Here is a 27,176-nt window from a genome sequence, read left to right on the forward strand (position 1 = left end):
AACTTATATTCAAAGGAATATGCTAAGCTATATTAAATACTTAGCATAATAACTGGCACACAATGAATGCTCAATACAGTGTTAATTCTATTCTTATTTTTCTAGATAACTGCTTCATAACCTCTTGAATAGTAGGGAGGTCCTCAAGAATTAATTATTGGAATTGGCCAACATGTACACAATATGGAAAATTAATGAGAAGATTCACACCAGATCCTATGGAGTGTCATTTCTACTGTGTACATACACACATATACACACACTATATATATATTTACTTATTTGTGTATATATATACACATACATATAATAAGCAAATATATGTGTGTGTATATATACATACACAAATAGGTAAATATATATATATATATAGTGTGGATATATATATATATATATGTATATGTATTTTCCAGTAGTCTTGTATGGATGTGAGAGTTGGACCATAAAGAAAGCTGACTGCTGAAGAATTGATGCTTTTGAACTGTGGTGTTGGAAAAGACTCTTGAGAGTCCCTGGACTACAAGAAGATCAAACCAGTCAATCCTAAAAGAAATCAGACCTGAATATTCATTGGAAGGACTGATGCTGAAGCTCCAATACTTTGGCCACCTGATGTGAAGAACTGACTCATTGGAAAAGACCCTGATGCTGGGAAAGATTGAAGGCGGGAGAAGAAGGGGACAACAGGGGATGAGATGGTTGGATGACATCACCAACACAATGGATATGAGTTTGAGCAAGCTCAGGAGTTGGTGATGGACAGGAATCCTGGCGTGCTACAGTCCATAGGGTTGCAAAGAGTCGACACGAATGAGCAACTGAACTGAAACTTTTTCTCATCCCATTTACTCATCATAGAATCTTTCTGTACTTTTCCAACTATGCTTGCTCTGTTAATTTTGTTTCAAACATTTTTTGAGCACAAGACTAAATGTTTTTGCCCACTGTATCTCCTTGTTGTTCAGTCGCTAAGTCATATCCAACTCTGTGACTCCATGGATTGGAGCAGGCCATACTCCCCTGTCCTTCACTATCTCCTGGAGTTTGCTCAAACTCATATCTATTGAATTGGTGATGCCATCTAACCATCTCATCCTCTGCTGCCCCTTTCTCCTTTTGTCTTCAATCCTTCCCAGCATCAGGGTCTTTTCCAATGAGTCGGCTCTTTGCATCAGGTAGCCAAAGTATTGGAGCTTCAGCATCAGTGCTTCCAATGAATATTCAGGGTTGATTTCCTTTATCTTAGGAAAGAGGATATCCCTGCCCTCACCAACATTCTACCTGCATCTCCTAAATCTGCCATCAAGTTTAATATCCTTCAGATCTGACTTCTTTCCTCTTCTGGTGTTCAATTCAAGATGATTTAGTTTGTCACAAGAAGCATATCATAAACTCAACGCTGCAAGGATATGTCAGTCAGGGAAATTTTTTCTTGACCCAGCTGGTCCTGAAAGTAATCTTCAGAGAGGCTTTTCATAGTCAAATACTGTGGTTGTAAGTGTGGATTTTTCCTCATGTAAGAATATTATCTAATCCTTTATAAGATGTTATCAAGTGTACTGTCTCACTATTATTTTGTGCTAGTAAGTTACCCAGGTTAACTACATATTATACAAAATTCACTTCTTTGTAGTTGCCTTCCATTCAACTTCTAATGGTATATATCATCTTATCCTACAGCAATATTAGGAATGCTTTTGCTAACTCTTTCTAATCCAACTTCTGCACAGAGGATGGTGCTTAAGATCCTCACCAGAAGATGTGCAGCAACAAGGCTGAGCTTTGCTTTTGTTGCTGTAATCAGTTAGCTAGTTTATCAGTGTTAATTGAGGGTCCACTATACACCCACTGGGCTTCCCAGGTGGTACAGTGATAAAGAATCCGCCTGCCAATACTAGAGATTCGGGTTTGATTCCCGGGTCGGGAAGATCTCCTGGAGTAGGAAATGGCAATTCACTCCAGTATTCTTGCTTGGAAAATTCCATGGACAGAGGAGCCTGGCAGGCTATAGCCCACGGTGTCGCAAAGAGCTGGACATGACTGAGCACATACACACACCTATCACTGTACTGGGTTTTGGGACTAACTAACCAAAAAGATAAAAGCTAAAGTTTCAAGGTATTCATCTTCTAGGCCAGACATGGAACAGAAGCCATACTGAGTCAGGGCTCTCTTAAGTGGCCAGCACTTGACTGAGACACATCTGTGGTCTCCATGCCCTCTGCAAATGTAAAGACCAGGCCCACGACATGCTGTCTGATCACAACCAAGAGTGGCTACTCCAGGAGGCTGCACCCTGCTTGCTCAGTGGAGCCCCAGTGGAGAAAACTATTTATGCTAGTTCTTCCTATCATAATTCCACAATTTAATTAAAGTTACTTAAAATAATGAAATATGAGTACACAAGAGAAAGTTGTTTCTATGAGATCAATAAGTTGAAAGTTTGGGAAAGGCATATTAAAGGTGAGTTACTAAAAAATGCATTGTCAACTTAGGTTGTGGGTGTTGTTGCTGTTTAGCCGCTCAGGCATGTCTGACTCTGCAACCCCATGGACTGTAGCCCACCAGGCCCCTCTGTCCATGGGATTCTCCAGGTAAGAATAACGGAGTGGGTTGCCATGTCCTCTTCCAAGGGATCTTCCCAACCCAGGGATTGAACTCTTGTTCCCTGCATTGGCAGGTGGGTTCTTTACCACTGAACCACCAGGGAAGAGCCAACATTAAATCTGGAAAAATCTGATTGTCTCACAGAATGTCTTTAAGATCCAGCTCCATTTTAAAGAAACTGAGACAAAATGACTGTGAAAGCCTTGGAGGTGTGGCTTAAATGAGAAATAGGATGCGGAGTGCTACTTGGGAGGCCCTAAACTCAAAAGACAGGCCTTGGCCCTACATCAAAAACTTGAGGGATGTTTTAAGTGGAAATAAAGGCTTAAGGGATGATTCCATCACTTTGTATGATTCTTGCTTTAACTAACTTGTTCAGCTAAGTCACCAACTATTCATTGAACAGGGTAAAAGGGTTTCTACTGTTGTTAACATAATAACCTGTTAAGAGCTACAAGACAGGGGTGTGAAGGCAGACAAGATGACTTCTGGTGATGAATCCTGAATTGTGTGCCAAAGGATAGAGTAGGAGTTCCCAGGGCAATAAGGAAACACCAGCCCAGCCACTCCCCAGAAAAGGGATCAATATTGTCACATGAGACAATTTTCTAGACTTTTAAAATCAACCCAGAAGCAAGAGAGCATAAGTTTGACTCTGTATTCTGCCATTACTATGTGTCCCTAAGCAAGGTGTCTGTGCCTTAGTATCTGCAGTCTGGAAGGTGAGGATAATTGCAGTATGAGCCTTACAGGGCTATTGAGAAAATCACAGGAGATGACCTTTAAATAATTTTGCATTAATAAAAAACATATACAAAGTTATCTTAAGGTTTTCTGGAAACAAGGAAGTAGGCATGCTGCATATGGTTCTGGAGATGAAGGAAATGTTGCATACTTCTTCTAAAACCTCCTACCATGAGCACAAGCCATAGCAGATTGAAGAGAAGGGAAGAGTGGTGTGAGCCCTGCTTCTCCTCCCTGGTATTGGGAGCCATGTCTACTCTTGAGATTGGCAAACCAAGTGGGACAGCACTCTTGACAACCAGCTCTCAAATTCATACCTCACCACTCACCAACCACTTCCAATGAACTTAGGTAGTTTTCCCAACAAACTATAATTTTACAGATCCTTCACTTTGCAGATGAGGGGACTGGGTCTCATAGAAGTTAAGCATATCACTCAAGGTTGTATGGATGATAAACAGAAATGACAAAATAGAACCCTGTTCACCTTATTCCAAATTCTGTGTGTTTCCCAACATCCCACACTGTCTTTCTCATGAGCCATTTAGTTCACAAACCCTGGGCTGCTATGTCTTGTATTTATTCATCTGTTAAAACTTTCCATAGGACTGGATCCTACAACTAATATCTGAAATGAGGGTTGGAGATTATCAGGGATTTCAATTATCCTGCCTATCTCTGACCTCCATTACCAGGGATAATCAGAAGCTAGCTCTAGCAATTTTGTGAAACTTTCATTAATTTTAAATAAATTTATACAATGTCATTTTCCCCTCTTTATCCAAATTAAAATGTCCTTGTCATTTCAGTTTCTCATTACAGGCAAATCCCTTGTATGTCTTGGAGACAGTCTGTTGTTTTTCTCTGGATCCTTTATATTTCTGCTTTGTTTTCTCGGAAATGAAAGGACTCAGTGCTGAATTCTGATTTTAAGGTGAAGTCATAACATCAATGTATATCATTAAAATGTTTTATTGTAATTACAGAAATAGTCAATGCCAAATTATGTGCACTATATTATCTTCTGCATTATTCTTTATCCCATTCTCAAAGTTAATACGGCCTATTATATCTCATTCATTCTTCTGACTGCTGCTACACAGCGAGCAGATGTCCCCATTGAGCACTCCACAATGAATCCGAGATCTTTTTCCTGAGCACTTACAAGTAGAGTAATTCAGAGCCCATCAGTGACTATGAGCTGTTCCAATTGTTCCTTCCAGTATACATTAGCTTGTACTTGTCTACATAAAATTTCAAGGAATCATAGATATTAGAGATGGAAAAGACCAGTTAGTTTACCAAGCCTGCCCACTCAGCCAGCAAAAGCAAGTAAAGAAAATAACCCTATCAGTCCATGCTATCTTAATGATGCTTATTAATAATAATTATAATTACTATTTATATTACATGGTTTCTTTCATCCTAAAATCAGTAAGATGATGCTTTTTCTTTTTTTAAAGCAACATTTCTTTTCCAAAAGGGAACCGGGGCTCAGACATCAAGGTTACCATACCCAAAACCAATCCAATAAACCAAGAATACAATTAAGTTCAGTTCAATAAACATCTCTGAGCATCAACCACCTGTAAAGCAGGGACCCTGTTGGGTATTTTGAGGGACACACAGATGACTAGAACTCAAGGCCCTGCCCTCTTGTTTATTACCTATTAAGGGATTTGTGATAGCAAACATATATAGCTATTATGACTATTCCAAGAAAAGAACAAGATAACATGGATACCATAGAGTTGGAAAGAGATTTCTTGGGCTCTAGAAATTGAGAAAGACTTTGTCATAAGGTGACATTTGAGCCAGACCTTGAAAAAAAAAAGGATGAACATTAAGACAGAGCTTGGGAAAAGGGGACTTGAGCAAAAAAACAAAATAAATCAAAACAATAGATCTTTTTAGCTGGGTTTCTGCTGCTGCTGCTGCTGCTAAGTCGCTTCAGTCATGTCCAACTCTGTGCGACCCCATAGTTGGCAGTCCACCAGGCTCCCCAGTCCCTGGGATTCTCCAGGCAAGAACACTGGAGTGGGTTGCCACTTCCTTCTCCAATGCATGAAAGTGAAAAGTGAAGTCGCTCAGTCGTGTCCGACTCTTCGCAACCTCATGGACTGCAGCCTACCAGGCTCCTACATCCATGGGATTTTCCAGGCAAGAGTACTGGAGTGGGGTGCCAGTGCCTTCTCTGAGCTGGGTTTCTACCTCACAGCATAAACACAAGTATGGGCGTTCTCACTGCAAGTGGATAAGGTCCACAAGTGGAAGATGTCTACTCGGCCTCTGTAAACAGGATTAAGATGTGGAAACTCCATCTAATTAACCACCTGAAAGAACATTTGGAAATAGACTACCAATCACAAATAAATTCATGGAAAACAAGACAAAAACGTTTTCAATTAGGACTGTCTCCAAAAAAATTTCAGAAAGCTTGATAATGTATGTAAGGAAAACTGGGAATTCCCAGCTACAGAAAAAAATCTCTATTCGAAGTGTAGATGGATAAATGACCTGTGCGCTCATACCTACTTAATACCACTCAATATAGCTAAGAACAGCTACTGGTGTACCATTTGGCCATTGGAGGGATTTGCAGGCTCTTGCTGGATGGCTGGACAACTACAGATCCCCAACTGAGGATGCACAGAATAGAGGATCCCACATTCTGATTCCTTCAATAAAAATATACATAATTGTAGACCAGAAAAATACCAATATACCTCTATGGTATTTTCCTTTAATTTTAAAAATCATTTTTAATTGAAGTATAGTTGATTTACAATGTTGTGTTAATTTCTGCTACACAGCAAACTGATCCAGGTATATATATACATATGTTCTTTTTTATATTCTTTCCCATTTTAATTTATCACAAGATATTGAATCTAGTTTCCTATGCTATGCAATAGGACCTTATTGTTTATTCTCTATGATTAATCAGAGTAGATGTTTCTCTACTTTTTAGTCAAAGAATTTACTCTTTGAAATCCTATAATCTAGCCGTATATTATCCACAGTAGTTATCTTCTTTATACCACCCTTTATGAAATCCTTGGTGTGAAAAAAAGGAAATTATAGAAGGCAGTACTTCCGTATTTGTCCCCTCAAAAACCATTGCAAATGCCATCTCCATCACGAAGACTTCCCAAGTTCCTTCCACCAACATACCCTTCACCACCAAATTAATGTTTTCTCTTGACTCTACAGTTCTTTCATCTATTGCCCTCTGCTTTATCACTGGTTGGGTGAGTATCTATCTCCATCCACCAGAACGAAAGCACCTTAAAGGCAGGGAGTCAGCCTTCTTCATCTTGAATTTCCACAGTGCCAAGCCTATTTTTCATTGCCTGACACACAAGAGACATTTCCAACACATGTTTGTTAAATCATTTCAGCAGGTCTGAGAGAACTTATTTTAACATATTTCAATTATTTAAAAAAAATTTTCCCTTTGTACCCTTTCCAAAGTTTACCCTTGCAATCCAATCATGGCACTCAGATTCAGATGCGGCACAAGTGTGTGTACGGCTACCACTATTCCTCATCAGCGTGTAGCTCTGGTAGTGAACTATAGAATTACTGCCCTAACCAAGACCTCAGTCTTGACTCAGTCATACTCACATTCGTCGATTCTATGACTTTGGAAAACTTCAGTCAGACTGGCCTAGGTTCAGATAGACTTACACCCAAGCTCTGATTATCACTTACTAGATGTATCATTTGGGGCAAGTTGAACTTGCCAACCAACTTCCCAACTCTAGACCTCAGTTTCCTCAACTAGGAGATGAAGACACGAACAGTATCTATCTTGGTTCAAATATGACAACACAAGAAAGGGTTTAGCTCAGTGCTTTCCTCACAGCAAATACCAATTAAATATTATTAGTGTATTCTCACTCATAAAGTAGAAATAACACATGAACTATATAATATTGTACTTGTACCTCAGTAAAAGAAAAAGTAGAAATAATACAATTCCTGGGGGATTATCCCAAGGAATAAATGATATGGCAAGCAAAATTTTGCTCAGAACATTGTTAGTCAATTCCTTCCTTCCTTTGTGCTAGAAAAATTGCTACAATTGACTGAGCACCTAAGACATTCTAAGTAATGTGTACCAGTCACTTTAAATATATTATGCCATCTAATTTAATTCATATAATAAGCTATTGAAATAATAATCATTAGCCCTATTTTACAGATGAATAAATTGAGTTTTAGAGAGAATAAATAACTAGCCCAAGGTCACATCACTAATTCATGACAGATGGTTCCAGAAGCTAAAGTTAAGAGGGATCAAGTACAGAACAGAGAAGAAGAGGGATAAAACACAGGAAGAAAGGATAGGCAGAAACTCCCTGAAAAGCTTAGTATTCCTATTTATCCTCACTCTGGGCCTCAATTCCAGGATTATGCTTGCTTTTTAAACTAGCCTCTGGGATTCATGTCAATATAGTCTCACTTTCACTATTTATCTACCTTCATTCTTTAATAAATGTATGAAATGATGCCACTCATCTAAGAACTAACTCTAATACACTTTCCTCTCCCAATTTCTTTCCTGGTTATAAAGTTGCTATTTGTTCCCATGGTCTTCTTATCTCAGTTATACTAATCATCCTCCACGAAACATTTTAATTTTTAATAATCTGGTTATCCTTAATTTCTCAGACTTCCCTAATGGACTCATTATAGACATGTCAAGTACATTTGTTGTGAGCTATACGGAAGGGAAGATGGCCCTTCCATAGTTCCTACTAAAAGGCAATCCAGTTTTGTACTGACTGACAACCCGCCTGCTTCTACCCACCGCCCTCTGCCACAGCACCCTGAACTTCTGATCCCTGGGCAACTCCGATCATAGACTGGTTAGCATCCTGTAAGACAGGGCAAGGAAAGGCTGAGTTGGATTCTTGCTTGGGAATCTAAATTAGGGGATTCTGAGAGAATGAAGCAATTCACAGGGAACACTACAAATTAAAGAATATAAGGACAGAAGCCATGGGGAAGAAGCCATGAAGGAAGTAAGGGAGAACGGGTGTAGGGTTCTTGACATGGGGAGTCCTTGGCGAGTTAAAGAAGCAACAGTTAGGTGTAAACAAAAGCTATGAGACTGAGAGTGATTATTCAGAATAACATTAGAAGACCAAGCCAGCAGGCAGCAAAAGCAGCTCAAGGAAGGCAACAAAAGGAGCTCAAGGAAAGCAAACACACCCTGAGAGGACAGGACTGATGGAAGGCAGAAGGTGGTGCCTTGAGTTGCTTCAGTAGCTCAGAGATTCCCAGTTCTAATTCCAGGTTCCATCTGTGAGCATGCTCACAATGAAAACCCCTTTTCTCAAGGAAACTTCAGTGGTCCAGTTCTTTGCAGCCAGAATGCCTTTGTTAGAGGGTTCAGCACTTAAAACCCTTTCTAGAAGAGAAAAGTTAGATTGTACTATTCCCCTTCTTTGTTTCAGATGGGTCACAACTGCAGTTTCCTGGAAGACAGTCATTTACCTCACTATCCTCTGATTGTCCTGACTTTCCCAAATATCTCTTTATTTTCCATGTACTGAGGTAGAATAAACTTCTCTTCAGCTACCACTATCAAGACAAACTTCACCAACTCATTTGTCATAAGGGATTCTTTGACATAAGGGCTTCCCAGGTGGTTCAGTGGGTAAAGAATCCATCTGCAATGCAGGAGATGCAGATTCGATCCCTGGGTTGGGAAGACCCCCTGGAGAAGGGCAGGACATCCCACTCTAGTATTCTTGCCTGGAGAATCCTATGGACAGAGGAGACTGTCGGGCTATAATCCATAGGGTTGCAAAGAGTAGGACACGCCTGAAGTGACTGAGCACACATTCTTTGACATAAAAAATAAACTCTTAAGTAAGGGAAGCACAAGGTTCAAGAGTGGGAAACATGACAAAAAAGCTTTAGGGGAGAAAAACTGTACATAAGAAATAGGAACGCTGGAGGGTAGAAAAATACTTCATTATGAATATGTAATTTACTTGCAAACAAGGAGAAGAGTGATTACCCTAATATAAGAAATTTCCTGTTTTTTAAACTTGGGACATAAGATTATGTAATCTAAGCTTTTTACCTGTCATTCTTTCTGTATACAGTAAAAACGTTTATCCATCCAACCACATTTATGGATCATCTGCTGTTTCACCTTAAGCTAGGCATTAGGGGTACAAAAACCAAAGACAGCCCCAGTCCCTGATGGGACCACAGCCCAGAGTACAAGCCAGATCATTCCAGTGCAGTGTGATGAGGGCCACATACGTACATGACCAGTCCAGGAGCAGAGGTAGGGTGCTTTGTTCCTTAGACACTAAGAAACTTTCCAGAAGAAATGGCCAGGATGATCTTGAAGGAGCAGCAGGAGTTGGCTTGGAAAAGACAAGGCAGAAGACCTGGGAACTGGCACAAGAACTAAAATTCTGCATTCTTTAGAGTATGGTTGTCTTAAACAGCCCAGTATATCATGGATTTCTATATAATAATTCACCACTCCAGGCATCCTTATGGTAAGTGTGTCCTGGACCTGCATTCAAAAAGTCCCTTGTCCACAGACCCTCTGCAAAGATTCCTCCTCAAACATGTACTAACTACACAAGCCCCAAGGATAATAGACAGTCCAATAAATCTAGTGTTAGGCAAGATAAAGTTACCTCAAGATTCACAAGTTTCTCTTCTGAGCAAATAATGGCTTGACTTCTTTCAGCTGTCATTACATTATTGTTAATTTCGAATTTGTGCATTAATTTTTCAAGAAAAAGAGTGATTCTGGCTTTCACGGAAATCACTGAAGTTCTCCAAACCTTTAGATTAGAGGCATTTTGAATCTTCAAGTGAATAGCATAAAAATACTTTTGATAATCATTTATATTATTAAAAATTAGTTGACCACAATAATATGTAGAATATTATTTTCCATAATAGTTTAACACTTACCAATAACCAAACATTTCACGTATATCTACAGAGTATATTTTATATTCTAAAAAGCATGCCATTGTACTATTCCACAAACCTATTTCTGTTTTTCCATCTTTAAAGTCAATAATGCCTTTCTCCTATATATCTACTTCTAAGGATTGATATGTAAGATTAAGCAAAATACCCAAAATTAGAACATTTAAGCAACCAAGAATAAAAGAACAAGATAAGTGAAAAAAATCATTATATGTTGTTTTCAAAATTCTCTTCTCCAGTTAGAAAGTAATTATATCTTATACACTATTTTTTTTTTCAGATAGAAAATAAGACCAATTCAAAGAGAGTCAGTGATTTACTAATTGTCAAAGCAGCCTTGAACTGGTCACTCTTGCAACAAGCCAAGATGATATTTCTAAAACATGGCAAAAGAACTTACTCTGGGATTCTAAAAATTGCATTAAAAGCTGCTATGTGAAATTTTCCAATTATATCTTTCCAAACCTTTAACCAATTTCAAAAGAACAGTGCATAGAATTACTCATAGAAAACATGATTAATAAAAACGTCATTTACTCTCATTTTTTGTCCCACTCTTGGGCGTACTTTAGAAGCAATTTATTACTCACATTCTAAACATATCATATATATACATATATATATATGCAGATATAAATTTATTTATTTGTCATCACATCAGCAAGTCTTCAGCAATATCCATCAGGAGTTGCATATCATAAAGATCATCAACAGTCCTGTCATCCCCAAAAGCATAACATTAAACACACAGCATGTATCATAAACACTATAATTGCATAAATTGTTCCCTTGCATCCTCAAAACAACATGTTAACACAATGCAGAAAGGAATAGCACAATTTCTATGAAAAAGCATGAGAATGGTGAAGCTAAGAGATGTATCCAGTATCCAGCCATTTTAAATTCATACTTATTATACAGAAAGACGTATTCAAAATGCATGTCTTTTGAAAATGGTTCTTAAGTCTCCTTCCACATGTGTCTGCATGCTGACTGGCAAATTCTCTTGAAATTCTTAAGTTAAAACCCTAGTTTTCCTTATTGTGCTTTCCACTTCAAAATGTCAACATAGTTTGGATGTACAGGAATAAATCTCATACACCCACACGATTCACATTTCCCCTTTTGGTAACCATAATTCTTGAATTGGGCCTTGTGTAAGGTGACTAAAAGACCAGACTCATGGAAGATCCTATTCATAGAGTCAGAAATACTGAATAACAGAGCTGGAAGGGAATTTAGAGAGGATTTAGTCCAATCCCTTCATTCTACAGGAGTTTTCCAGGTGGCACTAGTGGTAAAGAATCCACCTGCCAATTCAGGAGACCTGAGACGTGGGTTTGATCCCTGGGTCAGGAAGTTCCCCTGGAGGATAGCATGGAAACCCACTCCGGTATTCTTGTCTGGAGAATCCCATGGACAGAGAAGCTTGGCAGGCTATATATAGTCCATGGGGTGGCAGAGTCAGACATGACTGAATGACTTAGCACAGCACAGCACTTCATTCTGTAAGAGGTCCAGAGAAATAGACTGGCAAAACCAACACCAGAAACTGGTCCAATGTACTTTGTAAAAAAAAAAAAAGTGTAATTATTAAATTGTGTGCTTAGTCACTCAGTTGTGCCCAACTCTTTACGACCCCATGGACTGCAGCCTGCCAAGCTCCTCTGTCCATGGGGATTCTCCAGGCAAGAGTACTAGAGTGGGTTGCCATGCCCTCCTCCAGGGGATCTTCCCAACCCAGGGATCGAACCCAGGTCTCCTGCATTGCAGGTGGATTCTTTACCATCTGAGCCACCAGGGAAGCCCAATTATTAAATTAGAATTGGGGAATTCCTCTCTTTTGATCAACATTCTAAATCTTAGTCTTTAAAAAAGGGGCCAAAGCTAAGGCAGTCAGGAACTTCCCTGCTGGTCCAGTGGTTAAAAATCTGTCTTTCAATGCAGGGGACGTGGATTCAATCCCTGGTTGGGGAACTAAGATCCCACTTCCCATGGGGAAACTGAGCCCTTGCGCCTCAACAAGAGAGCCCTCACGATACAACCAAGACTCGACACAGCCAAAAATTAAATAAATATATTTAAAAAACTAAGGCAGCTATCTTAATGCCCTGTCAACACAGTACCTTTGACCTGAATAGCATGGCGATTGCCTCACTTCTTTGCTTCTCGACTCTTGAAGAGATTTGGTCTAATGGGGAGATTTAATCAGATGGCCATCTTGCCCCTTATTTTCTTGTGCGTCTCTAGGTGAGTTACATAACCTTACTCAAATAAACAGAAGGACAACAACGGTACTTAACTAAACAAATTATTAATACAAGAGAAGTCTGGGACTTCCCTGGTGGTCTAGTGATTAAGATACCGTGCTTCCACTGCAGCGGGCACAGGTTTGACCCCTGGTGGGGAACTAAGATACCAAATGCCACATGGTGCGATCAAAAATAGAAAAAAAATTACAAGAGAGGACTAAGCAGATATCATTTTAAACTGCATCAAAATGTCAAGACTCAAAAGAAATGTAGAAAATTTCCATTTTACATCTTATATGTATGTCTCTTGGGGGTTGGGAGGACACAAAATTCCCTTCAATAAAACTACATGCAAAAGCAGTATTTGTATCTAAGGCATTTGAGGAATGTCTTGCATGTTGTATTGGTTTTGCCTGTGGCAGGAGTTCCCTGGTGGCTCAGATGGTAAAGCCTCTGTCTACAATGAGGGAGACCTGGGTTCGATCCCTGGGTCGAGAAGATTCCCTGGAGAAGGAAACGGCAACCCACTCCAGTACTCTTGCCTAGAAAATCCCATGGATGGAGGAGCCTGGTGCAGGCTACTGTCCATGGGGTCGCCAAGAGTTGGACACGATTGAGTGATTTCACTTTCTTTTCTTTCAGCAGGACTAGAGGCTGTAGCACTTTTATTTATGCAAGTATCCCTTTGTACCTTTTAAAAATATCATCACAATCTTCGTTCTTATTTCTCTAGAGGTCAGGATCACTGTTGTCTGGCTCCCTAGCTCTGTTAAATGTTTTCCCCAACCAGATTCTTGTTTTATTCACTGTTTAACTCCCCACTCAGATTACTCCTCTCTTTGGATTACTCTTCCAAGGCAACTCAGACTGCCTCCCCCAGAGGCAGCTCCCCAGTGAGGAACACGGAGTTGGGGGGGAGTGTCTCAGAAGTGATCAAAGACTTGCAAATGAAGTCATACAGCTCACAGAAGGCAATGGCCACAGGTGCCAAATGCAGACACTACCCAAGCTCCGGAAAGGGTAGTTGCTACAACGTGTGTCGACTACCTCACTGCCTAGCAACAACGGCTACATAGAAATGCCTCTTATTCACATGACTTGACCACACAACCTGTGTGGGTTCCCAGAGGATGGGCACCAAACCTATGATTTATGTGTGGGTGGGCATATCTGTCTTCCTTTTAAACTACTAAATTAATCTAAAAAAGGATGGATTGACAACATTGAAGACTTAACACCTGTGAGTACCAGAAAAAGACACAATGTAGAAAATGGTGGTATAAGCGTTAACACAAATCTGCCTCCAAGGAAATGACTGGCATTTCAACAAAATACTCTCTCCAAACAAGACCATAAATGTGGGGGTGGGGGAGAATTCTCCTACCTTTGACTTCATAAAACCAGTGAGATTTTAACAAACCAACCAAAAGTGGAACCGTTGAAGAGGTTTTAATTTTTTTTCCCCCTTTTTAGATATGTGTGCTTGTTGGTAGGAATGGGAAAAGCCATTTTGTACACAAATGTCTTTGGAATTCTAAGATGACAGTGATAATGGTGGCGTGTCCTGCAGCTAAGTGTTTAGTAGCAACTGGAAGAACTATAGAACAAGTGCAATGAGACAAGCAAGAGTCTCCCTAAACACATGTCCCCTCCAATGCCTATTTGGTTTAACTGTGCACAGAAGCTATAGCTAATGTGAATCACCCAGATAATGACGGTTAAATAGGCTGGCTCACAATGAGTATGAAATTATTTAATAGTACATGTGTAAAGGGTTAGCAGACATATTTGTGACTCTTTTGTATTGGTGGAGGAGGGTGGAGGGAAAGAGAAAGAGGGGATTTTCTGCTGTCTTTACAAATACTGGACTCTATGTGAGTGGAAATGCTACCAGGGAATGGAAGTTGGCCAGGGGTAATAACCTAGCCACAAAGCCAAAAAGACAGTTTATGTCTAATTACAAACTTCAGGTCAATGACTTATACAACTTTATGCCCTGCATTATAGCATCTGCAAGCCGTTCAATGTATATTATCAATATTATAATTACTACTTTGTGTGGTTCATGTTGATTACACCAATAAGACTGCAAGTTTTTTGAGAGAAGTGTAGGTGCATCTGCCTTGTTCTTTCCCACATCCTCAGTTCTCAGCAAGATGCTCAGCTCATATCAAGTGCCCCTGAATATTAGTTGAATAAACAAATGAATACATGTATGAATTCATGCAAATTCATGTTGTGATGTGTATTTGCCACGTCTGTGCCATGAGCAGGGCTGAGTGTGCTGCTACAACTCAGTACAGCAGGCAAAACTTCAAAAGGTGCCCATCTTGGGCTAGCTCAATGCTGGGGCAGACAAAATCAAATGTAGAGGCCAGGGAAGGATGGCTGGCATAACAACTGACCTGCAGGGCACTCTGAACCCCAGGGTATGATCCAGATGCAACTACACTTGCATTGAGCCCCTTCAGATCATTGATGATCTCTGGGCTTTTGTGTCCTCATTTAAAACCTGAGGAATAATCTTTTTTTTCCCTTGCAGTTCTGAAATTCTAACCTTTTAGGAAGATTTCTGGACCCTGAAATCTTGCCAGAGACAAACTATGGTAAGACCTTCTGCTTACAAAGTTGAAAACAATTTCTAAAATACGAAGTTCCGTTCTGGTTCAATGAAATGTTATTTGGGGGGGGTGGTGACTTCTTGCCAGATCCAAGCCAGTTAATACCTTCTCTTCATCCTTTTCCACACCCAGAAGTCAGGTTCTCTAGGCCTCAATGGGAAGAACATAAATATTCTCAACCAGAGCTGGTGCTTTGCTTCAATCTCTAGCTATCACAGAGAGTCGGTCTGATAGACATTTGCAGTTAGAATGGAAGCAAGCACAGCTTCTCAGACTTTTACAGATTTTTTTTTTATGGACAAGTAGGAGAGTCACAGAAAACCTAGAATTAGGTAAGAAAGAGAAATCCCCCCAGAGAATTCAGAGAGAGCAACAATTGAGAGCCTTGAAACAATCACTGTATAAAAACAGAAGAAAGGACACCCACAATTTGAGAAAATAAGCAGACATATTTTTTCTTAGAAATTTTAAAATTAATATTAGGCACTGATTTTAGTCCTCTAGTCCCATCTCTCAAGATGTCACTTTAAAAAGCAAAGGTTTTATCCACAAAACCACCAGTGAGTAAACAACCTTCACATTCTTATCCTCACAAACACACAGTAAGATATTTACTTTCTGATAAACAGCATTTGTAAATAAATCTCATTTAATCTCTAGAAGCCACAATAAAAATCTTTAACCTCCAAGGCAGAGTTTACAGATGTGTCTGCATGCCCTGCTAGAGCCAGAAAACACAAGGTCTTGAAAAAACTCCTATAACGGGAGACAAATTTTCTCTCTCGAGCATCTTGCATTGACCTTCTTTTTTTAAAAAAAATATGTACCAGGGAGGAGAGAAGGGGGAAACCCAACCCCTCCTACCCCATTCTCTGTACAAATCGGCCAATAAATCTAAGGAAAAGACACAAGAGAAAAGGACAGAAGCCAACAGGTGGAAAAAGGCTTTTTGATTCCTTAGAAATGCTCAGACACTTGATCTGTGTTCCCCGGTCTATTTGTCTCAGGGTGTCTTAATGATGGTTTTATTATCATGATGATGACGATCAAGAACAATGATAACACTTCTACTTTGTGATGCCACAGCATTGCTAGCTCGAAGATTTCTCAACGCGTTTGAGACAGAAGGGTATCTGTTCCGTTTTTACCGGATCCCAGAGAGGCGGGCAGCATCCCAAGGCGGCTCTCTGGATTTTACAGCTGGGGAAACTGAGGCACGGGGCCGCCCACAACTCCTTCACGGTCTCTACCACCAGAGAGATCCCTGAGACGGGAAAAGTTTCTGGATCGTCTTGCGACAGAGTTCTCTCAGCCTCCCTCCTTGCCTGCCATGCCGCTCTTCCTCCCGGAGAGTCTGGGCTCCGGTGTTAAGGATGGGGGTACCTCCCCTTCACGACGAGGCACGCCAGGGCAGGGTGTGGGAAGTCCACACACACGCACACGCACACAGGCACACTCGCACACACACAAAGCTCCGTGTAATCTCTGCAGGCACTCGGCGGAGCCCCCGCCGGCCCCTGCTCAGCCTGAGAATGCTCAGCGCAAGCTTGCAAGGAGGCCCTCCTTGGGCTCCTGGTTGGGGCTGCTCTGAACGAGGGCTCTGCCCTTCTCTGCCTCTCTTTCAGGCTGCTCTTTCTTTTTTTTACCCCTCACGCCCTCCAATCTCACACCCTCCTCCCATTCCTCTCCATCCACCCCTTCTCCCCCATCAACCCAGAGGCGCAGATCGTGTTACTGGGGTTCCCTAGAAAGAGGGGGCCATCCCCAGCCCGGAGCGCCTGCAAAGACTTCCAGAGGCAAGGCTAGAGCTCCAATCGCAGGCTCCCAGCGCTCCTCCTAAGCAGCGCAGGAATGAGACCCCCACTTCCAGGCACGGGCGAACCAGCCTGCCACAGAAGAAGGAATTGTTAGGGCTCTTACCTTTTTTATGAGGAGAAATTCTGGAGAATCATTTCAGAAACTGAGGGGGGAAAGTGAATGAAGACAAAAAAGACCCTTTTCCTGCAATCCCTGGCCTCCTGGTATCAAGACACTAGGACAACATCAAAGCAACTTAGGGGGAACACTTTAGGGGCCTATTGTCTGCTCTGGTCTGATCTGTTTTTCTTCTGACTCCCCCTCTTGCTGCGGTGACACTTGGTACGGCCCAGGCATTCATGCCAAGTAGCTTTCACACATGGAAGCTTGTCTCAAGCAATTGCTGACAAGCCACAAACAAGACATTCTCCCTCCCTTCTCAGTACCCCCCCACTCCTCCCCCCTCCACCTTTTCCTCCCCCCTCCTTGCCTCCCCTCCTCCTTTCTTCTGAATGCAAACTAAAACTCTCCAGTGACAGGCAGGCTCGCAGGCTTGGCCTAGCTGCGCAGGCAGACACACACACACACACACACACACACACACACACAACACTCTCTCTCTCTCTCTCTCTCTCTCTCTCTCTCTCTCTCTCTCTCTCTCTCTCTCTCTCTCTCACGCAAGCAGCTCAGCTAGTTGCTGCTGCACTGGTGGAGTTAAGAGACAGGAAAAAGCCTAGGCTGAGTTGGGGGCAGGGAGAGAAAGAGAGGGAGACGGAGAGCCGCCTCCTGTGTCCTGGTAAAATGGCAGAAGAGAGGTGAGCCCCCTGCAAAAACAGCAGTGGCCACACACGTGTGCACACAGACACACACTGGGAGGCAGTCTGAGCTCCAGAAACAGTGAAATCAATGACTCCACAAAGGAAAAAGCCGCGGCCGGTCAGCTGCAGCTTGGGGTAGTGGGGAGATAAGAGTGGGTGGACCCAGGGCTGGGGTTTCTGTTGAAATGTTTAGATGGTTTTCTTCTTCATAGTAGAAAAAAAAAAAAAAAGTGTTCCCTATGGAGCTAGTCTTTCTTCACTGCATAATGGAGCCTAAACCTGAACCACTAGTTAAAATAAAACCAGGAAATGTGTAAATGTGCGAGTAAACTTAACTGTGGGTTCAACTTGTACCTAAGATATTTTTAAGTGGATTTTTTTTTTTTTTTTGCAGAAACCCTAGAGAGCGGTAGCAAGGAGAATAGTAACAAGTAGTGTAAACTCTGAGAGCTGTGAAGTGTGATGCGAAAGTTACTGATTGCCAGGCTGCTGGAATTTATGGAGGGTGGGCATTGCGAGCTGGAGGAGGGGAAGGGTGAGTCTCTGTGAGCTGTTTTCGAGGAATGAAGGGGGAATGAAGTAGAATAATGAATATGGCAAGAAGCAAGCAGGAATTTGATTGGTGTGGAGGGAGGAGGAAGGTGGGGGTGTAAAGGAGGGAAGAGAAAGAGAGGAGGGAGAAAAAAAAAAAAACACTGCATGAGAAAGGAAGAAGAAAAATGGAAGCCCAGAGATTGAAACATGCCGAGTAAATGAGATGGCAAAAGAAGGCATAAAATGTGAACAAAAAGAAGCACAAAGGATGTGCAAATTTGCAAATGGCATGAAATCAGGAGAGCCAATTGAGATCAAGAAGAAGGACAGGATGATTATGTGACATTCTTTTTTTAGCTTCTGGTGGAGTTATAAACCTGATAAGGTCTCCTTTACCAGGGCTGGGATGGTCACCCTTCTACAGCCAGGACCTGAATGGGAGCTCAGCTCCTAACTGGAGCTACCAGATCTGTGGTTTTGCAGGAAGGTCGCTTGTACTCTAGTCCTCTGACTCTTCCTCTACAACATGCAAATTATGTGAACTCACATCACTTGTTCCTTTGCGGGGGTGCAATAAGAACTAAATTATGACTTTTTACATTTAAAACTAGCTAAAGGCTCCCCTGATGGCCCAGAGGTAAAGAATCCGCCTGCCAATGCAGGAAACACGGGTTCGACCTCTGATCCTTGGAGCATATAAGCTTGTGTGCCACAACTATTGAGCTCTGTGCTAGAGCCGGGGAGCCGCGACTACAGAGCCCACAGGCAGCAACTACTGAAACCTGCGTGTCCTGGAGCCGGTGCTCCACAAGAGAAGCCACCGCAATGAAAAGCCAGCACACCGCACCTAGAGACTAGCGCTTGCGTACCACAAGTAGAGAAAAGCCCACACAGCAAAAGAAGTCCCAGCACAGCCAATAAATAAACAAATATATGTTTTTTAAACTAGCTAAGTGGCTTGTCACTACGTAAAACTTACCACATCAGACACATCCTTGTTCCTACTACCTTTTCCCTTTCTCCGTTACGGCAGATCCTTTTAACTGTCTGTTCCGATCCACATTCATGAGGATAATGAAAATAATTCCTTTGGATTGAGTATTTACTTGATTCTTAGCATTTTCCAAGCATTTATACCATGAAGTCACTTCTTTTAAGACCATCTCTATTTACAGATGATAAAAAATGAAGCACAGAGAGGCTAAATAACTTGCCGGAGGTCACACAGCAAGGTAGAGATGGAGCTGAAATCAGACTCAGGTCTGTGTGGTTTTATGGCTCCAGCATTTACCCATCACTTTATATCTTCTGATCTGGGTAGCACACGTTCTCCATGGCACCCCAAGGCCACTCAGCCATAGAAGTGCCCTGTTTCTTTCTGTACCCCAGAGCTAGGTTTGGATCCTCTCACTTTGAGCCAGGGGACCTTCTGACCTCTGCTTAACAGACTACTGACTCACCGTCCACTTCTCCGTGGTGGTGACTCTCTATATACAATGAGGCCTTCTGGGCAAGAATTGCATAAAGGGTCAGCTTGACCTTTAATGATTGTATGATTTACTGATTGCCAGGCAACAGAGAAAGGCAGCTAAGACCAGAAAGGCTTCCCTTCCTTAAAAAATGTACAAAGCAAACTAAAAACACCCACAAGTTGTTGATGGTAATATTGACGGTGATGATCGGTAACATGTAATGAGCAGGTACATATATTAAACAACCCCATAAGGTATACGCTGTTATTGTTCCTGTTTTCCAGATGAAGAAGCTGAGGCACAAAGGTTCAGTAACAGGCTGAGTTCACTCAGTCAGGAAGTGCTAGCTGAGCTATGGCCCCAGGCAGCCTGCCTCCCCAGAGACCATGCTCTCCCCAACTCTGCTGATACCGCCGAAGAAGTGAAAAGAGTAGTTTCAATTATGAGAGTGAAAAATCTAACTGCTCAGTGAGAGAAAGGGGAGAGACGCAGTAATAATCCTCATATTTTCAATGATCTCCATGAGTAGCTAATGAAGCAAGAAGCATGAACCAGGGCCCCCAGATGGCCCCAGTTTTCGAATTCCTCCACAGCCCCGCTTGGTAGAGGACAGAGACTCTCCAGCCTCCGGGTCAGAACATATTGGCAGGAAGAGCAGGTCAGATTATCTCACCTCTGGCAGTGATGACTTCTACCTACCGAGTCCAGAGAAAGAAAAGATGATCCAAGTGGATAAGTGAACAAGGTCAATGAGTGTTCCTGAGTTTATTTTTCGAGACTTCTGAATGCTAAGCATGGATTATAGAAGAAAATACCCTAGACTCTTGGGCAGAAGACCTAGTGCCAATTCTACCACTCACCAGGCCCTCGTATCTAAGCTTGGTTTCCTCAATTATATAATGAACTAATGACATTAGCTTTACAACCCTCTCCAGTGCTGAAATGCCATCAATCTAATGACTGTCCATTTGATGAGGAAAAGATTAGCAGCCAAGGTAGCTGATACGATGTGTGTTTGGATGTGTGTGGATATATGTGTACTGGAGAGGTCAGTGGCATGAAAGGATTGGGCAAGAAAGATTCTTGTTGGCTTGGTCTCCCCACATTATGGCACATCACTTCCAAACTACCTTCTGCTGCTGCTGCTGCTGCTAAGTCGATGCAGTCGTGTCCAACTCTGTGCGACCCCATAGACGGCAGCCCACCAGGCTCCCCCATCCCTGGGATTCTCCAGGCAAGAACACTGGAGTGGGTTGCCATTTCCTTCTCCAATGCATGAAAGTGAAAAGTGAAAGTGAAGTCGCTCAGTCGTGCCCGACTCTTGGCGACCCCATGGACTGCAGCCCACCAGGCTCCTCCGTCCATGGGATTTTCCAGGCAAGAGTATTGGAGTGGGGTGCCATTGCCTTCTCCAAAACTACCTTCTACATAGCAGCTACTTTCACTTTATTTTGTTTCACTGCAAGATGAATGTACATGCACAACTAATAATATTTTTAAAAAATTGAAGTGTTGATAGTGTTGTGCAGCAAGGTGACTCAGTTTTACACATGTATACATTCTTTTTTAAATATATCTTTTTCCATTACAGTTTATCCCAGGGGATTATAGTTCCCTGTGCTATACAGTAGTTCCTTGTTGTTTATCCATTCTAAATGTAATAGTTTGCATCTACCAACCCCAAATTCCCAGTCCATCCATCTCCTTCCCCTCCTCTCCCTTGACAACTGCAAGTCTGCTCTCTATGTCTGTGAGTCTAAAACTAATAATCTTTTAAAAAAGCAAACTTCTACCAGGGATAAGGGAAATCAGCTTCTTATACTTCAGTGTGAATTATTTTATTAGTCTGCTTTCCTCCAAACCCTTAGTTCATATCCAATAGCTGCTTAATATTTATTTATTTTACTGTTTGACTGTGTTGGGTCTTCGCTTAATATTTATTTATTGTACTGTTTGGCTGTGTTGGGTCTTTGTTGCTTTGCGCAGGCTTTCTCTAGCTGCAGCTAGCAGGGGCTGCTCTTCATTGCAGTGTGAGGGCTTCTCATTAGGGTGGCTTCTCTTGTTGCTAAGCACGGGCTCTAGAGTGTGTGGGCTTCAGTAGTTGTGGCACTCAGGTTTAGTTGCTCCAAGGCATGTGGGATCCTCCTGGACCAGGGATCGAACCTGTGTCCCCTGCATTGTAAGGTGGATTCTTAACCATGGACCAGGGAAGCTGCCAATAGCCATTTAGATTAGAGGGTGAAGTGGAAAGATAAGAGGGGAGCAGGTAGATAGTTTTAGAATTTAGAGGACTCCTTAATGTAAGGAAGGCCTGATCTGGAGGTCGCTCAGAGCAAGAGAAGATAAAGGGGCACTAAAAGATGGCAATGGACATGACCTTGGGCAAACTCTGGGAGATGGTGAGGGACAGGGAGGCATGGCATGCTGCAGTCCATGGGGTTACAAAGAGTCAGACACAACTTGGCAACTGAACAACAACAAAAGATGGCATAAAGTATGAGAAACAGAGGAATTTTCAAGATTTACCAAGATAAAGCAGCAATTTAGAGGCAGGAAAGTTTAGAACTCAATCTGGAAATAGCCACATCTTCTAATAATAACTTAAATTAATTATATAAAAATATATCCCCTCCCACCACCACCATGATTAAGAGACAGTGAGGTTTCTGTGTTCTGGAGAGAAAAGATTTGAGTTCCTGTTTCAGTGTGCTTATAAGCTAAATGAACTGGGCCAAGTCTTTTAACCTTTCTGAGCCACAGTTTTATGATCCTTCACTTGGTATCATGAAGTGATGAGCTACTATATCAGATACGCTTGCCGGTGCAGGAGATAGTGTTCAATCCCTGGGTTGGGAAGATCCCCTGGAGAAGGAAACGGGAGTCCACTCCAGTGTTCTTTGCCCGGGAAATCCCATGGACAGTGGAGCCTGGTGGGCTACAGTCCATGGGGTTGCAAAAGAGTCGGACACAACTTAGCAGCTAAACAACAAAAACAAATGCAAATTTTAGCTGCTAATATACAATAATATGTAATATGAATATAAGAGCACTAGTGTGGTTTGTGTACTTGGCCTCTAGAGCCAGACATGGCATTAGTTACAAACTCTGCCACTCTGTGATTTTAGAAAAATTACTCAACCTTTCTGAGTTTCAGTTTCTTCATTTGTAAACGAGCATATTAATAGCATCTTCTTCATAGGATTATTTTGAGGATGAAATGAGATAATGAATGCACGTGACATAATTAGCCCAGTGCCCAGCACATAAAAAGTAATCAACAAATGTTAGATGTTATATTAGTTCTCATTTTACAGACTTGCTGAGATTAAGTGCTTTGCCCAAGGTCATACAGCTTGTAAACATAAGGGGCCCAAAACCTGGTTCTGTTTGATCCAAAGCTCTTGCTCTTTACTGTTCTTTTATATTGTCTATCTTGCCACTGACTTTTCTGAACCACAGATAATTGAAAGGACATACTAATTGCATCATCATTTGTTTTACCTTTATTAGCTTCACACTTGAACCATTAGTCTGCAAACATAAGCATTCAGGGAAAATATTTTCCATACAGAGCATCTTAGAGAAGTAATGCTATTACTTAAAAATAGTATTTGAAAAGATCCCTCAACATAGTTCAAGCATCTCAGAAAAGCACTGTGACAAACTCATGTTTTAGAAATGAAAAATTATTAGTTTAAATTTCGTCTCTTTTTTTTTGCCATGCTGCGCACCTTGTGGAATCTTTGTTCCCTGATCAGAGATTGAACCCAGTCTCTTGGTAGTGATGTACAGAGTCCTAACTACTGGACTGCCAGGGAATTCCCTCATCTCCTTTTCATAGTCAAGCTTCAGGTCAATATAGAGCACTTAGTGGTCAAAAGCTACAGATTAGAAGAAAGAAGAATAAGGCATCCAGGTAACCCACAAACTATAAGATGCTTCCCTCAGGCTTTAAGAGATGGGTAGAAAATTGCAATGGAGAAGGAAACGGCAACCCACTCCAATATCCTTGCCTAGAGAATCCTGTGGACGGAGGAGCCTGGTGGGCTGTGGTCCATAGGGTTGCACAGAGTCAGACATGACTGAAGTGACTTAGCATGCATGCATGCATGCATTGGAGAAGGAAATGGCAACCCACTCTAGTATTCTTGCCTGGAGAATCCCAGGGACAGAGGAGCCTGGTGGGCTGCCGTCTATGGGGTCACACAGAGCTGGACACTACTGAAGTGAGATAGCAGCAGCAGGAGCAGCAGAAAATTGCGAACTACAGTTTTTACAGGGCAAAAAAATGTTTAAAGAACTTAGTTTAAATAACAAAGTTAAAATACATGTATTAACAAGAGATTCATGTAAAAATAGACCATCATTGTAGTGAGAAATAGAAATTCCTTGCTCCTTCAGAACAAATGAATACAGCTTCTTCATTCTTTTTAAACAGCAATAAATTAGGAGAACGGACTCACAGGTGGGTAGGCTGAGAAGATAACCATTCTGGAAATGGCCAACAGATTAAATGCCCCCAATTCTAAAGGAAATAAAAAAAAAATAAAATCAGTTAATCCTAAAGGAAATCAGTACCGAATATTCATTGGAAGGGCTGATCCTGAAACTGAAGCTCCAATTCTTTGGCCACCTGATGGGAAGAACTGACTCATTGGAAAAGACCCTGATTCTGGGAAAGATTGAAGGCAGGAGGAGAAGCGGACAACAGAGGATGAGATGGTTGAATGGCATCACTGACTCGATGGACATAAGTTTGAGCAAGCTCTGGGAGTTGGTGATGGACAGGGAAGCCTGGCGTGCTACAGTCCACGGAGATGCAAAGACACAACTGAATGACTGAACTGAAGATCTTAACACTACTTTTTAAAGCTCAATTATTTTATTTTCTTCTTTCTCCAGGCAACTTTCTGAAAAACCTCTAATTGTTGCCAAAGACCTGTGGGTGCTTTTAAAGGAGTCTGATTAGGTGATCAAGGATAGTCAGAGATTTGCTTGAGTTCAGAGTATTTGATTTTTATAATTGTTATTTTAGTGGGGGTAAATAATAAACTGGAGTTCTATGCATTTCATAAGATGTGACACCATGTATGTGCCCACCCACGTACCATCCTCTTGGGAGAAAGATCAGCCTTGAGCAACATTAAGAACCCCAACAATGAAAGTCTTAGAGTGTCTGTTATGAACAGAGTACGTATGTAATAATACAACTGGCATTTTAGTGGGATGGATGGACCATTTTGTCTTGAGTCTTCTCCCTTCTAACCAGGATATAGAAGGGAGCACAGAAGACCTGAGAAGGGCCTCAGGAATCAATGTCAGCTGAGGCAAGGAAGGCAGAAACCAGCACAGGGTGCATCTGCCGTGGACTGTCTGAAATGCCTCTTCCCTGAGATCTACTTCTGCCTGAAGCTTGCAGCTCATCAGAGCAGAAAGAGGCAGCAGAGCTACCGGTGGGAGCAACTGGTTTTGGTAAACAATGAGGCAACTTCTCCCTCAAGAGAGCAAATCAGAGGCGAAATAATATACGATGGAGAGAAACTCTCCAGCAGTTACAAGACAGCCAGGAAAGGGCTGCCTCTCTTGACTGACCTTGGTGGCTGCAGAGGCTGAATTTTTCTGGCCTTGATAAAAGGGCAGAAGGATTCAGGTATGATCTGGGGCACTCAGCTGCTCCTGGACCTGCGTAGAAGCCAGCATAGGCAGCAGCTATACCTAGGGCTTCCCTGGTGGCTCAGACAGTAGAGAATCTGTCTGCAAATGCAGGAGACCTGGGTTCGATCCCTGGGTTGGGAAGATCCCCTGGAGGAGGATGTGGCAACCACCCCAGTACTTTTGACTGGAGAATCCTCATGGTCAGAGGAGCCTGGTGGGCTACAGTCCATGGGGTCGCAGAGTCAGACATGACTGACTTTGCATGGTAAGCACAGCACATACCTAGGCCACTAGCCACAGCTAAGTAATTCTCTGCTCACACTGGCCTAGATTTCACTTTGGGCTGACTCTATGAGAGGATTTTTTGCTAGCCTGGCTCCAGAGTTCGAGTTGCTTCTCCCTGTGGAGCTGGAAGCAGATAATTGCTCTGAAACTATTATAGTTGCATTCATAGTACATCTGGACCTGAGGTTGTTTGACCTCTGAAAACCTGGAATGGAAATAATGCAATTATCTGAACTAAAGACAATTTAACAAAATTAAAAAAAAAAAAAAATGAAGCCAGGAAAAGAAAATTTATCTTTTATGCCACATGTCTTTTACCTAGCAATGGAATGTATATCTTTCATAAAGATTAAAGATACTTAAAGACTGAATAGAAGGTGATGTTTTCAATTCCATAAGCAGTTGCTAATACATGCTGGGTGCAAAACATTGTACTGAAACTGGGGACACGAAAATGAGTGAGGCTCTGTCCCTGTTCTAAAGGAGCATGCTGTCTAGATAGTGGAAAAGACAGACAGGCATACAAGTAGCCACAACATAAGCCATCATGTGACAAATGAAGCCAGCAAGTATCACAGGCATTTTGAGGTGTCTGCCCAACACATTCCCTCCATTCTTGGCCAGTGACTCCTGGACTACCCACTCAGATCTTCGGCACTTTGTTTATAACATATCCAGTGCTCCCAGCCAATAAGATTCTCTCTCCCAGAAATTTAAAATTAGGACTCTCAGAAGCTAGTTGATCTGTGAGCTATTGAATTGAGAGGATTGCCCTGAAAAGAAAAGTAATGATATCAGCCTAGTCAAAGAGGTAGAGATGGGAGTCCATGTGGCCTGAGAGAGAAAGATTCCTGGTTGTCAGCTTAGGAAACCGTAGTTTTAGCTCTGATGGCGGCTTCCTCAATTTAAGTTCTTTAAATGTTCCTGATTCTAAACCATTCCCCTCCCTCCCACTGCATGCGTGCTCAGTCATGTCCAACTCTTCAAGACCATAGGGACTGTAGCCCACTAGACTCCTCTGTCTGTGGGACATGGGATTCTCCGGGTAAGAATACTGCAGTGGGTTGTCATGCCCTCCTCCAGGAGATCTTCCTGACCCAGGGATGGAACCCAGTCTCCCGTGTCCCTTGCATTCCAGGCAGATTGTTTACTGCAAGCCACAGGGAAGGCCTTCTCCCTCCTCCTAATAGTGTTAATGAGTTCCTTTTTCTCGCACCTAATAGAGGGAGTGTGAAGCTCAGTAATTTGGTTCAATCCTTCTCAGTTGCCAAGCACTGTACTAGTTCCAGATGTTCATCAAATAAATTGAACTCACAGGACTTTGAGGCCTAGTAGGTATTCTGATAGGGGGAAAAAGTACAGTGTGTCATACTATAAAGGAAGTGCTAAAAGAATCTGAAAGGAGAACAGCAT

At 41.9% G+C, this 27,176-nt stretch overlaps 2 protein-coding genes across 5 annotated transcripts in view; both read right to left on the reverse strand.

Annotated features, from left to right (window-relative positions):
* Window positions 1-17,412, reverse strand: part of LOC139182141 (uncharacterized) — an 80,215-nt gene extending 62,803 nt beyond the window's left edge. For 3 of the 4 annotated variants that reach the window (XM_070785799.1, XM_070785796.1, XM_070785797.1), the window contains exon 1: window positions 17,123-17,407. The gene's annotated coding sequence lies outside the window, so the exon portion shown is untranslated. Of the gene's footprint in view, window positions 1-17,122 lie in introns of all 4 variants that reach the window. The other variant, XM_070785800.1, reaches the window with a different exon arrangement.
* LOC109556756 (olfactory receptor 5J3-like) overlaps window positions 1-27,176 on the reverse strand; it is a 169,940-nt gene that overhangs the window by 34,796 nt on the left and 107,968 nt on the right. The gene's annotated exons all lie outside the window — the stretch shown is intronic.

The sequence above is a fragment of the Bos indicus genome, chromosome 3, assembly GCF_029378745.1.
Source record: "Bos indicus isolate NIAB-ARS_2022 breed Sahiwal x Tharparkar chromosome 3, NIAB-ARS_B.indTharparkar_mat_pri_1.0, whole genome shotgun sequence".
NCBI lineage: Eukaryota > Metazoa > Chordata > Mammalia > Artiodactyla > Bovidae > Bos > Bos indicus.